We start from the raw sequence: 15,572 nt of genomic DNA, 5'->3' as shown, positions 1-15,572 counted from the left end.
ACTGCGGCAACAGGGAATCTATTGATCATCGACAACAAATTTATGGATACATAAGCCAGCATCGAAGATCTCAAATGTATGTACTGAGATGATTCTCCGTCAATATAACTAAAAACAGTCCCTAGTTTTTCCCCGTTTGACAGAAACACATCTTTGCGGTTACAGAACATGTTGTTCGTGGCTGCATCAGCGACAATAAGATCCAATTCAGTCTTGTCCATGATTAATCGACTGTGATGTTGTTTATGATCATACGCTCCACCTTGAGTGAATTTCCCTATTATTCTTCGTCCTAGATCTTTTGCTGTGCTTTCATCATTTCTGAGTTTGCTTTTAAGTACTTCAGGAGCTTTCTTGATGATAGCGTCGATAGAAGTTTCTGGATATTCTCGTGACCAATCTTCGATGACTTCTTCTAACGTAACCGGCGTTGGAGTTGGCAACCAAACTTCGGTTTGACGACAATAACATATAATCGCTTCGCTGACCGTCAGCGACAACAGTATTCGACTGTCAAGCATGTATCGCAATAACACTATCGGTGCCCATCGCTTCTCAACGAAATGTCTGCCAAACCAAACATAACACACAGGATGTAAATCCTTAGCGAATTTAAACGACGACACACAAGCAAATCCGGTCAAGTCAAAATCGGGTAAAACACCGTTGACAGCTACTCTTGTCATGGTATTGCCAGCGTGGCCAAACCGTTTAAAATATTCGCTGCATTCTCCACGCCCAAGGAAACTTCCTGGATAACACGCCGTCATGTCCACGGATATCATACCGCGGTGATCATACTGAGTATTCCACAAACCGCCGTGTCCGTATTCGACACAGCTCTGCTGGATATCAGCAAGAAAACTTTTCGGAGTTGGTCTCCATGAATTTCGTTCCCGGGCTACATGCGCGACAACACCCGGGACAGTAAAACAGTGTGTCAGTAACGTATCAGTGTTGCCAGCATGATATTTTTCTGCGAGTTTTTTCATTTTCTGCTGTAACGCCATTGTTCTGTATATTTCCCCGTTGGGTCTCACAAACTGATCATATTCTCCATCTTCGCTACTTCTGAATAACCACACAGACACTGGATCGGTTTTACTTATCTGATAAATAAAATCAAACATGCTCCCAGAATTGCTTTGCAATTCCGGATAATACTTCACAACACGGTCTTGCGGAAATATCCTAACCGAGTCAGTCCAGGCGTGACTGTTATGATCGATAATAGTTATTGGTGTTCCACGGGAATTGTATTTACACTCATACAATACCTCACCGGTTAACGATGAAACCGTTATAGGAAATTTTAGTAATCGCTCTAGCTCAGCAACATCATTTATTGACGCTCCTTTATCCGCTACTCGTGTCGCCCACGCTGTTATTTTAGTTTGTCTTAGCGGTGTTAGGCCGTTTCCTCGCATTGCATTTTTAAAATGTTCCATTACTCGCTCAGCTACACAATTCAACACCGACACCTTCATCGGTTTGAGTTTATCAACGCGTGGTTTCTTCATCGGATAAATTCCTTAAACAACTGCGGTCACAGGATACGCTCTGGCATAATATGGTATATCAATCCCAACAAGTACTCCCGGTTTTGAGTCTTTACTTAACAGAACGGTTTTTCCACGAACGCCTCTGGCATCAAGAACAGGGTCTAGTTTGTCTCTGATAATCCACGTTCCCTCGCCGACTCCAACAATAAATTTTATCTGTACGAAATATCTTCTATCGTCGAGATACCCAATTATGTTACGCGCGATTGTATCGTTCATGGTAGCATCAATGATACGGTCACGAGAAATGCTTGCGTTTCCGAGGATAATTTTATACGAAGACCACGTGTGTGCGGCACCATCACGACGAAACTCTTCTTTGGCATTCTTGATAACACCAATTACCTCTGCTAACTCTCTTCGTCGTGGATCAGCGGTTAACCGGTCAAGATCGAATCTAGAACCTGATATGGGTTTTATTCTGGATAGTCTTTCAAAACCCATTATTATAATTAAGACAAATATTTAAATAGACAAATATATTATATGATGAACCAATGCAAGTGGATCAAACTAAATTCATCAGCGCCGTGTAGCAAACCCTGCAGAGGCGAATACTGTGGACAACATGCTCAACAGGTCCGCGGTGGGAGTCTAGGACCGATACCGTGTATCAGATGCGGCATTGGAGTACGAGGAAAAACGCAATTATGTTCAGCGTGTGGTGGAAAACGCTATCGAGAACTAAAACGGTATTATGATAAAAAAAATCCAGACTGTGATAACGCTCTCAAATGCGAGCGTGATTACATAAATAAGTTTTCAGACAAATTATGAATTAGACAATGATTTGCTTATAGTATAATGAATCAAGAATTCGTCCGACATCCAACTATTCCAAATTATAAGGCAAACCGAGATGGCATAGTGAGAAACTACAGGCTGAGGAAACAAGTTGGTACAGTTGATAATGCTGGTTATTTAAGATTTACTGTTAGGAAAGGGAGGTATTTATGTCATCGTTTCGTCTATGAGGTTTTTAACGGAGAGATCCCTAAAGGCCTTGTCATTGATCATATTAACGGGAACAGACTTGATAACAGTATTGAAAACCTTCAAGCGATCACTCAGAGCAAGAATACCATACGAGGAAGAGTTAAATGTAAAACAGCTATAAGAAGAGCAGTGAAATCTGTGAATGTTGAGACTCGTGAAGAAATAATATTTCAATCAATGAGCGCAGCCGGTAGGTATTTCGGTATTTGTCCACCTTCTGTACAGCATGTCGCAGATGGGATCTACAAAACAGCATTTTCAAAGAAGCTCAAACAGAAGATTTCATTCTGTTATATAACTCTTATCGTTGACACAAACGACGATAACTCCTCCGAGAGTGTGTAACGCTTTGCAGAGTTGTCGTTGCTGGTCAGAGGATTTGCTCCCCCTAAGAAAGCCACCTTGATAAAATATTTTATCGAGTTCATAACATGTAATCATTTATTTACCGTAGAATATATATTTTTTTACAAACAATATCCTCGTTTTACTGAATATATCCGACTGTTTTGCTCTTCTGTGCTTGTTATATGACCGCGCTTAAGAAAACATACAATTAAAATATTTTAAACAAGTCCCGCCCACTGCTAGAGCGAATTTCCAACTCGCAAGTAACAGTTGGGTTATATACGAAATCGCTCCCTAAGACCTTTGGGTCGATCGAAAGTCAGCACGCGCAAGCAAAACCATAAATTTAATCCGCCAATGGCGGGTGTCTTTTGTGCACCATCCAATGGTCGATTCAATGGATGGTTTTGCTCTGCTGCTGACCGTAGAAAATGACCCACCTGTGTATGTTTGTGTCGTCATAGGATAAGGTCTTAGGATAAGTTAGGATAAGATTACATGTTCATTGTGCCTTTACTTGCTGTCATACTCGAATCAGAGGTTAAAGGTTGTCTGTTCTGTACCGTCTCTTAGGATAAGATTACATGTTCATTGTACCTTTGCTTGCTGTGATACTCGAATCAGAGGTAAAGGTTGTCTGTTCTGTACCGTCTCTTAGGATAAGATTACATGTTCATTGTACCTTTGCTTGCTGTGATACTCGAATCAGAGGTAAAGGTTGTTTGTGTTGTCAAATAAATGTTTGCCGGGCCTGCTAGAGAACTCGATCCTAGAAGCCAGGGCTGTCTCGTCTTGTAAATAAATGTGCCTCTGAGTCACTTGGCAGTCAGAGGGGTCCGTCCTTAGGATAAGTTACGTGTTATATGTTTGTCCTTGTCAATTCACTAAACACGTCCTCTTGAGCCTATAGAACGTTATTTGACGATCTAGAGGCTCTTGCAGGGGATAAAGTGTTTCGTGTTACATGTTGTATTGTCATGTCGGAAGCAGTCCTCGTGGGGTTCTAGAACGTTATTTGACGATCTAGGCCCTTGCAGGGGATAAATGTTTCCGACTGTCTCGTTTTGTTTTGGAAAGCTAGCGTTTCTCATGCAAAGTGTTTCTATTAAAAATATAAAAATATATAATAATATGAATCACGAAAATATAAATACCATACTTGTTGAAATTAAAGAATTACAACAGCGAGGTTTTAATATTTTACTAGACACTGAAACAATTATGTCAGATTTTGAATCCTTGAATGAGCTATCACGCTTGGGGAAGAACAATCTCCCTGCTCGTTATAGGTTCATTAAGGGTTTGCAAGATCGTGTTTACAGATCACTTGCCGGGATAACTGAAAATCAGGTATCTGAATTTATTCCACTGTGCCGTGCAGTTGAGAAGATTCGTCTTGGATTGTCACAAGAGTATGAGACTCGAAAATTAATTAGCACCAGGGTGAGACGGTTAAAAGGTTATATAAAGAATCTAGACACGGAAATGCCTTGCATTTCTGACAAAAATACTAGTGTTTCTGACTACGAGGCCGACAAGGAAGTATAAACCGCATAGCGTGTGACTCACAGCACAAAGTGAAAGTAGAACCTGAGAACGCTAGCGCCCCCCCCCCCCCCGCTTGGAGTGTAAAGCACATTTCCACGGGTAAAAAAAAAAGTGTATTATTTTTTTTTGCCCTTGGAAACTCAAAGAGTTTCTCAAGTGAAGGGCGCTTTCAGATTTTCAGGATTTGCTTAAGCGTTTCAACATCAATACAGGAATGAGAATAGTTCATAATCTGTTCTCGTTGACACCAAACTATGATCATATGATTTTGCTGTAGCTCTGTTAATTGTGACGGAGTTAACAAGAAGTCTTCGTCACCATACACGTCAATAACTATTTTAACGGGGAAATACTGTTCTGGGAATGTCTGTATTTGAAATGCGGTTTTTATTGCCTCGTAAAGAATTTGCTCATCATGAATATGAACTCGTGCATGAATGTACTCGGGTTGATACATTATACACAACCGTTTTTTTTTAAATGCGTGCTAGCACTTTCAACGATAACTTATGCTGGTTTTGATAGGGTATTTGCACGATAAAATGACGAAAATGGATCAGTGCAGAAAAAAAAACTATTATAAATATTATGGATCCCTTGACTTAGGACTTCACCAGTAAGTTTATACTAACAGTCTCGTCACGCAGGTCCAACAAATTCCCCCTCTGGTCGGTGAGTTTGAAATTTATCGTTGACAACCACGGGTTATGACACCGTAGATAGACCGGATTGATTGGTTCTTGCACAATCAGAAAACCAGGGGGGTCTCTTGGTGTGAACGTATACAGGATAAACCCCTGTTGTGCCGTCGTAGTATCTGATGCGCTGTAACTGCCATCGATGACGTCACATACAAGATTGACCGCAATAACATCTGTGATATTTACGATCCCGGGTGAGATGTGTCTGCCATCGGATGCTGTACTGTTGTCGTGCTTGAGAATAACAGGTTGTGGTTTTATTCGTTCGTACGCGGCAAGAATATCTTCGAAAGATTGATCGATGAGATCAGAGACTGATTTTCTCAGCTCGGGCACGTTATATCCAGGAAATTTAAAATCTGAAATATCATTCACTTGAATACCATATTTAATTGCAAAATCTGCTCTGGCTATCTGTCTATAATTATCATCGATATAGTCTTTAAGATCCAGTAAAGCCTGAATTATTCTTAGATTTATAGTTTCCATGGCCGATGCGAGTTTGTTTAGTTTTTCTATGGTTGTGATAATATTATCACGCGGACTTGTTAAATCAGAAATATAATCTTGGAAATATACTCGCAGGAGTTGTAGCTGTTGTTTATGTACTAGATTGATCGGAATAAATAATTCAGATTCTATATCATCTAGACGGTAAACACGGAGCTCCTGCCCCCCCTTAACACGTGGAGCTTCTATACTCCAAGTATCGGGCATTAAAGTACTTTTTCTTGCTAGTAATTGATCTGCAAGGAGTAAATAATAATTGTACTCGAGGTCGTGTAGTGCTTCTTTATAGGTCATAAAATCCGATTTTTCAGGTTTTGGTGGACGAGGTTTAACCTCGGGGGCCTTTGGCCATCCTAATAATGTTCGGATTGAGCTGTTATAAATATCCACGGCGTATCCTGGCGTTGAGATTTCAATGACCGCAGACAGCGTTGGTTCATGAGCTGTTATAGATATTTTGGCTTCCTTGCCGGTGATTCGTTTTATTTGGCGTTGTATCTCATTATTGATTTCTTCGATCTGATAACTCCCAGTGGGAAGTGTAATTGTATTCCAGTCAAGTTCACCCTGTTCGCCGGAGTCGGCTTTGCTTTTCCCGAACACGAATGAATTATTTGGCTGCAGACCACCAAATGATGCCGACCTAACATTGGGCCAGCTGTGATACACACTGAGCTTTGCTAACGCGATTTCACTCACTGGAATTGGAGTTCGAAAATTAATACCGAATTCTGGTGTCGTCGAGGACACTGAGATCATTGTGGTCCTTACCGGTGTTGTGTTTGTGACTATTTGTTGAAGCAGTTCTATTGACATTATTTATTTGTTTAGTTTTCAAATAGTCATTGTACGCATCTGACATTAGTTTGAATTCAGAATCTGATATCGTAGCGTCGCTACTTTGCACGTCTAACGATGATGATATCAGCGATGATAATTTCTGATATGCAGTCGTGGCTGTATTTAATTTTGTCGTGTAATCGTGTAATTTTGTGTTAGCACATGATGATATTTTTTTTGCTATGATGCCGAAAACTCCAGCTGTTGTTGTGGCCGCGGAAACACAGATCGTGGCGGCGACTGCTGCAGTTACCGGAGTGACCGCTGATAGTATTGCTCCGGCAGATGCAACAACGGCAGATACTGAATAAACCATAATATCCAGCACTGTTATGCGGCGCTTGTATTTTTTTACTTTTTGACTAGTTACTTCGATGACAGTTTTTAACTCAGATTGCCACTCACGGACTTGATTGTATCGATATTGTTGAGCATCTGGCGTCGTTGACATTATTCAATTACGCGGTAACCAATTGAGGCGTTGCAGCGACGAATTCCAAACAAAACCAGTAAGATGTTGCTGTTAAACTATCGTCCTCGGCTTCAAGCATAAATGTTTCCTCGGTTCCGCTGTTTAGTATTACAGTGCAAACCCCGGAATACTTATCGGTGGAATGTCTCCAAGGATATGTTGTGAAGATTTCAAATTTAGCGGCTGAAAACACAGACAACCTGTAAACACTGGTGGCTGTTGCTGTATATTTGATAGTGTTATTTTGTCGTGACCATGTTGCGAATCCCGATGATACCGTGAATACGATGTTGGTGATATGCCCCGGAGTAACTCCAGTGGGAACTTTAATCAAACTGGTTTTGTTAACGATATCAGGAATACCCGATACGATATCCTGCTGTGTTTGTTTGATCGTGTTAATGTCGGTCTTTACATCAGCGAGTTTTACATCGACGACTGGAGGAGTCCCAAAGAACTTATCCACGACCTCATCAGTTTTTACGAAGTTTCTTCGAAATCTTGTAAACGCGCCCACGTGAACATCATGCTCTGCACGCAGCGTATTTAGTTTACCGTTGACGATGTCCACGTATTGTTTGTTTGACGCATCCTGGTCGGATTCGGGATTCGCTAACGCGGTTATTTTGTTGCCGCTCATGCTGAGTTCGCCTGTCATCGTGTCACCGGCTTTTTACACACATTTATCAACACCTTTATCAATACTGTCTTTGATGCTTGCGATTGATATATTCGAGTCCTTGATCCGGCCGCCATCACTAAATGCAACGAAGTTATCCTTGGTAGCTCCAAGAACTCTGCGAATTATATCATTCCACTTAATGTTGCTCGTTCTTAGTTTTCCTTGCCTGTCTTGGAAAATAGCAACTTCATCTGGGTCAACTCCAGCTATATTCAAAAGATTATCGACTTCATCTTTGGTCGCATATTTTGAGAGATCAGCATCTGTGCTTGGTTTACCTCCTCGTGTGAAAGGTCTTCCGTAAATATCCACCATTATTCTTATTGCTGTTTTTCAAATGCTAGCATTTCTCGATGCGGTATATTCATACACTACTTTATGAGGAGGAGTTGCTGGATTTCTTGAGATTGCATCAAGAACATTTAAAACCTCCCTCCCACAAATGGGCGGATCAATTAATGTTTGTGTTGGTAACGTCGACTGCCACACTGGAACATTAGAAAATCTGCTGACATACTTGAGAAACTCAACTGGCGGTGCTAAACCGTACGAATCAAAATAGATAATTCCACGTGGATCGATCGCGTAAGCAACCCAGTGAGTTCCCGGACCATCTTTGTTGTCGAGATTGATAATGCCAGTTTCTGGATTATTCGGTCGTTGCGGTAATTGATCTCGCATAAATACGCCTCTGAAATGTTTTACACGCAATTTTTTAACAGCATCGAGTAAATCAAAATTGCTCAACGGCGTTAGAATTTTTTTGGATACCATGATGGTGGAGTTCCTGGTAGTCTTAGACCGCGTCCCTTTTTTTTCTTGTATCCTTTTCCCGTTGCCTTTTTTAGTGCCATTCCAGCTGCAGTTCCAACTGCACCGAGTGCTGCGGCTTTTGCTACGGCTGGTGCTGCCGCGGCAATCAACGCCGGTATTGCTGCGAGAAGAGGAAATATTCCACCGGTTTTAGTCATGTCCTTGATAGCTGCAGCAGAGAAATCAAGTCGGACACCGGTTTTTGCTGTTAGTGCCTTATTAAAATGTTTAAGCTGAGTATTAGTCAACGACAATTTGTTTGGACCACCAGTAATCTGATCTCGTTTTAGTGTTATTGATGTCCCGCACGTGCTTGCGTTCTTTGATTGCAATTTCTTCGTTTGACCGGAAGTCAAGGTGACATTAACATGACTGTATGACATTATATCCTAAGTTTGATTTTAATTGCGTTACATATTCTCGATTGGAGCGTCGATGACCCTCATTCGTCCGCCAACACCTTCAAGCAGCATTGCTTTATCGGAGAGTATGACAGCAATCGCTCTGTAACCACCAGCAGGAACACCTACACGAGCTCGGAAATGTAGGTCGACAACAGATTGTTTAACCAGATCAAGATGTTCCAGCGAAAAGTAATAAATCGGATATAAACTCATAAAGTCTCGCTGTGATATTTGCAGGCCAGTGTCTACATTAAGGTCGCGCCCCATAAATGACATCAGACGATGATACGCGCGTGCGACACGATGATGTTCGAAATCTATTAATATATCCTCAGATGGCTCCTGATGCCCATTTATTCTCAACGAAACTTCAGAAACTCCAAGTGTATCAAATACCATTGGATTTCTTTCCTGGCTATCTGTTCTAGCACGGTATTGAAATGCAATGAAAATATGTCGTGGTGCTGATACTCCTTGTTGCGATGATATATGCCATGTAAACAACCCACCATTATCACCCTGAATAACGTCTGTGGTTGTTGTTTTCCAGGATAGCAGTGATTTACCGCCCGTGTCCATGAAAGACAACAATCGTTGTTCTTCGGTGATTGACGGAGACAACACTGGCATCCACAACCACAGTTTAGTTAGTATTACCTGACCAGGGGCAACAGCAGCATCTCGCCAGATAGCGTCATTATCATCAGGTTTTCGCACAAGTACAACTGTGTGTTTGGCACCGAATATGACCTTGTGGACATCTCTGCAGAATCCAAAGATGTGAGACAATGGAATCACACCTGAGAACTCTTCATCTCCACTTAACATCGATCTACGTGTTGCAAAACCCAAATTAAAATTTTCGTTCATCGATGCAACTGCGTCACCGGCATTATTCATTGTTACATTCCTGTTCTCGGGGCTGTCGGTTATATCCTTTGCAAACATCATTGATGGTCCGGCTGATCTGGTGTAATCATCCGAGTATCTCGCCAACCCGAGAATTGTTGTGGCAACGTCGACGTTATCATGAATTGTTTCAATTTCTTTTCCATCTATCATGTAAATAGCGGATTTAAATAACGCCATGATGCCGTTGTTAACAAATCCAACTCGGTCGCCGATTCCGTAGTTAGTGTTATCATTCTTTAAAAGCCTACCTTCAACTTCGATGAAGGCCTCAGCGGGCAAGAAGTATCTACTTGTATCCTGGACCTGTAGTTCAATTCTTCCGCGTTGGTTAGGATCACGTGCTTCATAAGAATAATATTGAAAATCACGTACAGAATCATCTTTAAGTACTGGTTTGGACATATCAAACGCGTCATTGGATTTTCGTGCAAACATTATTATTATTTGTGATGATCTAATTAAAATGTTATCGTCACCGGAAACCACTACCAGCTATCAAATTAGCAGTTACACTATCTTGCAACGCTTTGGAGGTAATTCCTGCTGTTGCGATCTCAGCTAATTTCTGATTTACGGCCTTATTTACTACGCTACTAACATTTGCCGGCATAGCTTCAGTGGATGGTAGTTTTACTGGCACCAACCTCTCGACTGGGTTTTTTTTTCGTATCAGCTGTGCTAGTCGATCCTTGATTGATTGAAATGCTTTCCCGGCAAGACTACCAACAGTGCCAATGGCTTTATCCTTGACAACATCAGCGGCTTTCATCGCGAATTGTTTTGCTAACGGTCCAGCTTTCGGAGCGATTCTTGTGACTAAATCCCTAACAACATCACCGACTCCATCTCCGTAAACAACCTCGTATACTGGTAATCGTGAGTTTACTACTCTGACACTTCTTGGTCTGCGAAAAGAATCGTGTAGTATCATTTTATTTAATTATTGTTTATCTAACTGAATTTGCTAGCAAATTTAATTATTAGTCGCTGTGGTAACCGTCTGCGAGTTCATCAATGAGTCCGCGGTAGATGCTGATATCCATGATGCCACGCTGAAATAGTCTCTGACAGATATCTGCGGCTTCATTTATAATTTCCGGAGAATTGTTTCCGGCACGTCTTCCTCCGATGAGAACTTCCAACCGTGATACATCATCGATGATATTATTAGGGCAGGCAATAAAACCGGATCCTAAACCCTCCCCTGTTGATGGTACAATTCTTGGGGATAAAATGTCTTGAGGCAAACTTTCAGAAGATGTTGTTAAGCTAATTATCGGCGACCTAGTTTGTTTGAATTTTTGGCCCCGCGGACTTCCTTCAGATGCAGCCTCGTATTCACTTAACGGAGTTAGGTCAGGATCTATTGCTCTTCGCCGTGAAGGATATTGTTGTCGTTCTGTGTGTTGCAACGGTGATTTTTCTTCTTGAGGTTGCGATGGTGGAATTTCAAGTTTACGTATAGCATCTACAAGTCTATCGTATTTTGTATCGTCCCTGCTGATTTGTTTTTTATTTTCACGTATACGATACGAATATTTGATAAAATTATCATCTGTCATAGAACCGTGTTCTGGGTTTAAAGACACATCTCTTCTAATCAATCCTAACAGTATTGTCTCAGGTAATTTCTCTTCTGGTACATTTTTAAGAAGTTCAATATAATCCGGCGTAAATCTTTTGGCGGGGTCAGTAATTCTCCCTGTTACTCGCTTACCAGCAGGTACTGACACAACAACTTCATCGGGTGGAGGCGGGGGTTTAAGTCCAGCTGAAATATCCTGTAAAATTTTCCTTTGCTCTATTAAAGCCTCTTTGGTAACAGCTGCGGATTTTTCAGTAGCTTTGGTCACGGGTTTAAATAATTCCTCCGTAGTCTCTGCAAAGCCTTCCCGTGCTTGCTGTCTTAGTTGTAATTTTTGTCTGACACTATCACGGACAGGAAGAAATTTCTGAATTGCTTCGAGACGTTCTCGAGCTAATCTAGTCGTATGTGCTTCTCCAATATTTGCCATTATTTATTTGTCAATGATTTAATTCCGCTAACATAAAAATGTTTTTCCTTGGAAACTCATTTCCCAGAGCAGCAGAGGGGATGGACCCGACCCATGGATTTTTCAATAACGACCCCGCCACGGAAACTGTTTCAGATTTATTGAAGTAACCCAAGTTGTCAGTGCAAACTCAACGAGTTTGTCCCTGGAAACTCTTCGAGTTTTCGGGGGACATTTTTTTTTGTCCTGTATTCTGAATAGAAGGGTTTATTTCGTCGAAATAAGCCCTCTATCGAGGAATAGTTTCCTGGAGGGGTTTATTGTGCAAAAAGTTTCGGTCTGTACAGCCCCTCTGCTGCTACCTGTATCTTTTCAAGTTATATCGAGGACAGGTGATATCATATTTTGGTCAGTTTGTTTGAAGTATAGTCTTGTTTCGACAATAATGCCATGTACAAAATATGCGCACTGATTAATTTGGGTGTAATAATTGAAATTCCTCTAAAGCAAGCTATGGGAGACAGGGTGTCCCGACTGCCCACTGCTGCTCCTTCGGTACTTCCAGTTGTCTGTCCGGCTTCTCACACCATACCATCTGTCACCATTCTTAATTTTGACAAATCTATGTCCAGTTGCTTATCTTGTTGGAGTGGTTGAAAAGACGTTGAAATAAAAAATAACTGGTGACGCATATTAGAATTCAGCTGTATCCATAGCCTGGGGCCGGATGGAAACGGATTGAAATGTTCTACCAATCAAAACACATGTTACAAACTTCAGTTAAAGCATGAAGTCTGTTTTCCAATCAGAAGAGAGCGCACGCGTGACGTTACTTTGAATATATAGGCGCAGCAGCGTTCCTACGTTTTACCAATGCAAAACATTTCAAGTACAATGGGTATGGCTGGAAAAAAGAATTCAATGTGTTGGGTGGTCCTGTTGCAGATACCTCGTACATTCGGAGTGAAAGCATCATGCATGCGACTAATACTACGGCTGTAGCCAATATTCTTCCAATGCATAACGACTTTAAGTTAGTTTTGGCTGATTTCCTATCGCATGGTTCCCATGCTTTTCTAAATATAAATTTCCAGGTCTTTTCCAAGGTTTTTTCCAATATGAAATTAATTTTTTCAAGGTTAACATATGACCATTGATGAATGGAATTAAAGAACATTTTGGATTATAAAACATGCATTTTCCAAATCTGAAGATGTTATTTTTTTCAAGACTCTCCAACACATATATGTCAGAAAAGATGATCATGCACAAAACCACAAAACGAGTCACATGAAATAAATTTTTACTATATTCCCATAAATTGTCATTTAAAGCAATTTCAATGTTCAGAATACAAATTTTAACTTTGCTGACCTGCATTATGTTGCTATACGTAGAAAGAACATAATGAGCATAAATTATTTTGTTTCCTTTCAAACCTTTAATTCCAAAGAATTCTAGAGCAATATATTTACATGTTATACAAAGTAAACACTTCTAACACAGTATGAGAAAAACCACAATAAATGCAAAGTTTTAGAATCTTTTCTTGTTATGAAAAGAGTTTAACCCTGAAATTATGAGTGCCGATAACATTTCAAACAAGATTTTTCAACAACCTAAACTTAAGACGATTTGGTTAAATATTCCATCATTTAAAGATATTTACAAAAGAGTTGACTTAAATTTTGACAAAAGACCTTCATAATTATATATTGTTGTATAAACAAGGACTGAATTTTCTGTAAAATCAACTTGTCTTCTCGTAGTTCAATAAACTAATCCCCAAACCTGTATTGATACTTATCGTTTCTTAATATATAATAAAAGGGACGACAATTTCCCAATCCTCAAGCATTCCATTTAAAATCTGAAACCAGTGCTAAAAGCTACATGTCATTTTGTAATAGTTTCGCACCACAGTTCAGCTCAGAGATTCAACAGTTTTCAAATCCAGGTTTCCGCCGAACATTCCAACCCCATTTTTCACATTTGGTCATTTATATTTACATTATATATATATATATATATATATATATATATATATATATATATATATATATATATATATATATATATATATATATATATATATATTGAAATCTGCCGCCACCGTAAGATAGCTTATCAAAGCGGGAATAGCAAGTTTAATCTAGATTATATCGACTTACACCTGCATGTAATCGATAGGAAAATTATTTATTTTCTATTTTTAAAAATGGCAATTATTATAATCGTTATGTCTTTAATCCGCTGACAGACTAGACGAAACTCAGCATAGATGAAACCTGACCCGGTACTCGCCATTTACGTTAATAGTCACATTACTTCATAAATCTCAAACAACGACATCGGAAGTCCAATAATCACGTGATATCAACAACAAACTTCTTTTTAATGTTGTTGTAAAAAATTACAATTATATTAAATGAAAGTCTGATATCTTTTGTAAAAACCAGAAAGAACATATAATTCTTAACATATTTATTTCGAGAACAACTTTAAGAAACTTGGCCAGTCTGATTCATCAAGCAGAGTAGTCTGGTTCCCTGCTTCGTATGCTCCCTACGTGAGAGAGCACATGTCAACGTGTTAGTCACGTGATACAAAACTCCGAAGTTGGTCTCAGAATAAATATAGAGAATTTTGTTCTCTTTCGTTTTTGTATTTTTATTACAACCAGTATACGAGTTTCATTTAATATTATTTTCTACAATATTTGAAAATGACGGTTATGAGATTATGTGTGCTCGTGCATCTAGCAATCGAAATCGCTAGTACTGTACCAGTTCAAATTTGATCAACGCGTTAGTTTCATCGTCTTTCAGCTGATTAAAGACAACGATTTTAATACTCTCGCAATTTCTGATAAAATAAATAATTTTCATATCGATTTCATGCAGGTATAACTCGATTTAACATAACAACGTTTAAGTTTGCTAGCATATCCGCTAAGCGGCTATGCTTTAACGCAACCATGTTGGTCTCTTGTGATGTTAGACTGGTTTTCATACCTTCAGTTAAACAATAATACAGATATCGAGCTGCCTGTGAAACAATGAGTCTACTAGATGAATCTAATCCACTGAGCATTTGGACTGACTAAAAAAGTATATTTATGGCAAGCACCCAAATGATACATACTGCAACCTCCTAATATTCTGGTTAGAACTCGACAAATTTAACTCACGATCAGTTCAATTACGACTCGATTACGTAATTGTTTCAGGCGTCACGTTGTTGAGGAAAATTCCCGGGTTTTTTCCGATTTTCATCAATATTTGCATAATTCAAGGACTTTTTACCATCGGGAATATTTTTATCATTTCTCCCGACTTTTTCCCAATTTCCCGGTAGCGTGGGAACCCTGCTGTTGTCTCCGTAAAAACGTGCGCAGAGACAGTGGTATTATCTCCTTCTCCATCATTAGTATGGTGTATGATTTCAGAAAGGAAAAGAAAGAAAAATTGGAGAACCATTTGTAACGACTGAAAGAAGCAGAAAGAGTGTTGTTTTCGAATACAACAAGAAGACGAAGAAAAAAGAAAGCGAAAAGAACAACAAAAGAGGAAAACTTGGAATTGTGAACGACAGAAGGAACGGAGTGAGAATAAAACGGAGAGTTTTGTTACAAGATATTTTGAAGAAGATGTTGTATCTGAGACAAATTTATCAAACTTCTTTAGGTCACCCTTAAAAGAAAGAAATCTTCATCTGCCGATATTTCTAAATCTTACATCCACCCTGACCGCAAATGAGATGTCAACAGCAGCAGTTGCTGATACCACCA

This window comes from Sinohyriopsis cumingii, chromosome 5 (assembly GCF_028554795.1).
Source record: "Sinohyriopsis cumingii isolate HCF-2022 chromosome 5, ASM2855479v2, whole genome shotgun sequence".
NCBI classification, from domain to species: domain Eukaryota; kingdom Metazoa; phylum Mollusca; class Bivalvia; order Unionida; family Unionidae; genus Sinohyriopsis; species Sinohyriopsis cumingii.
This window is presented reverse-complemented; position numbering follows the sequence as displayed.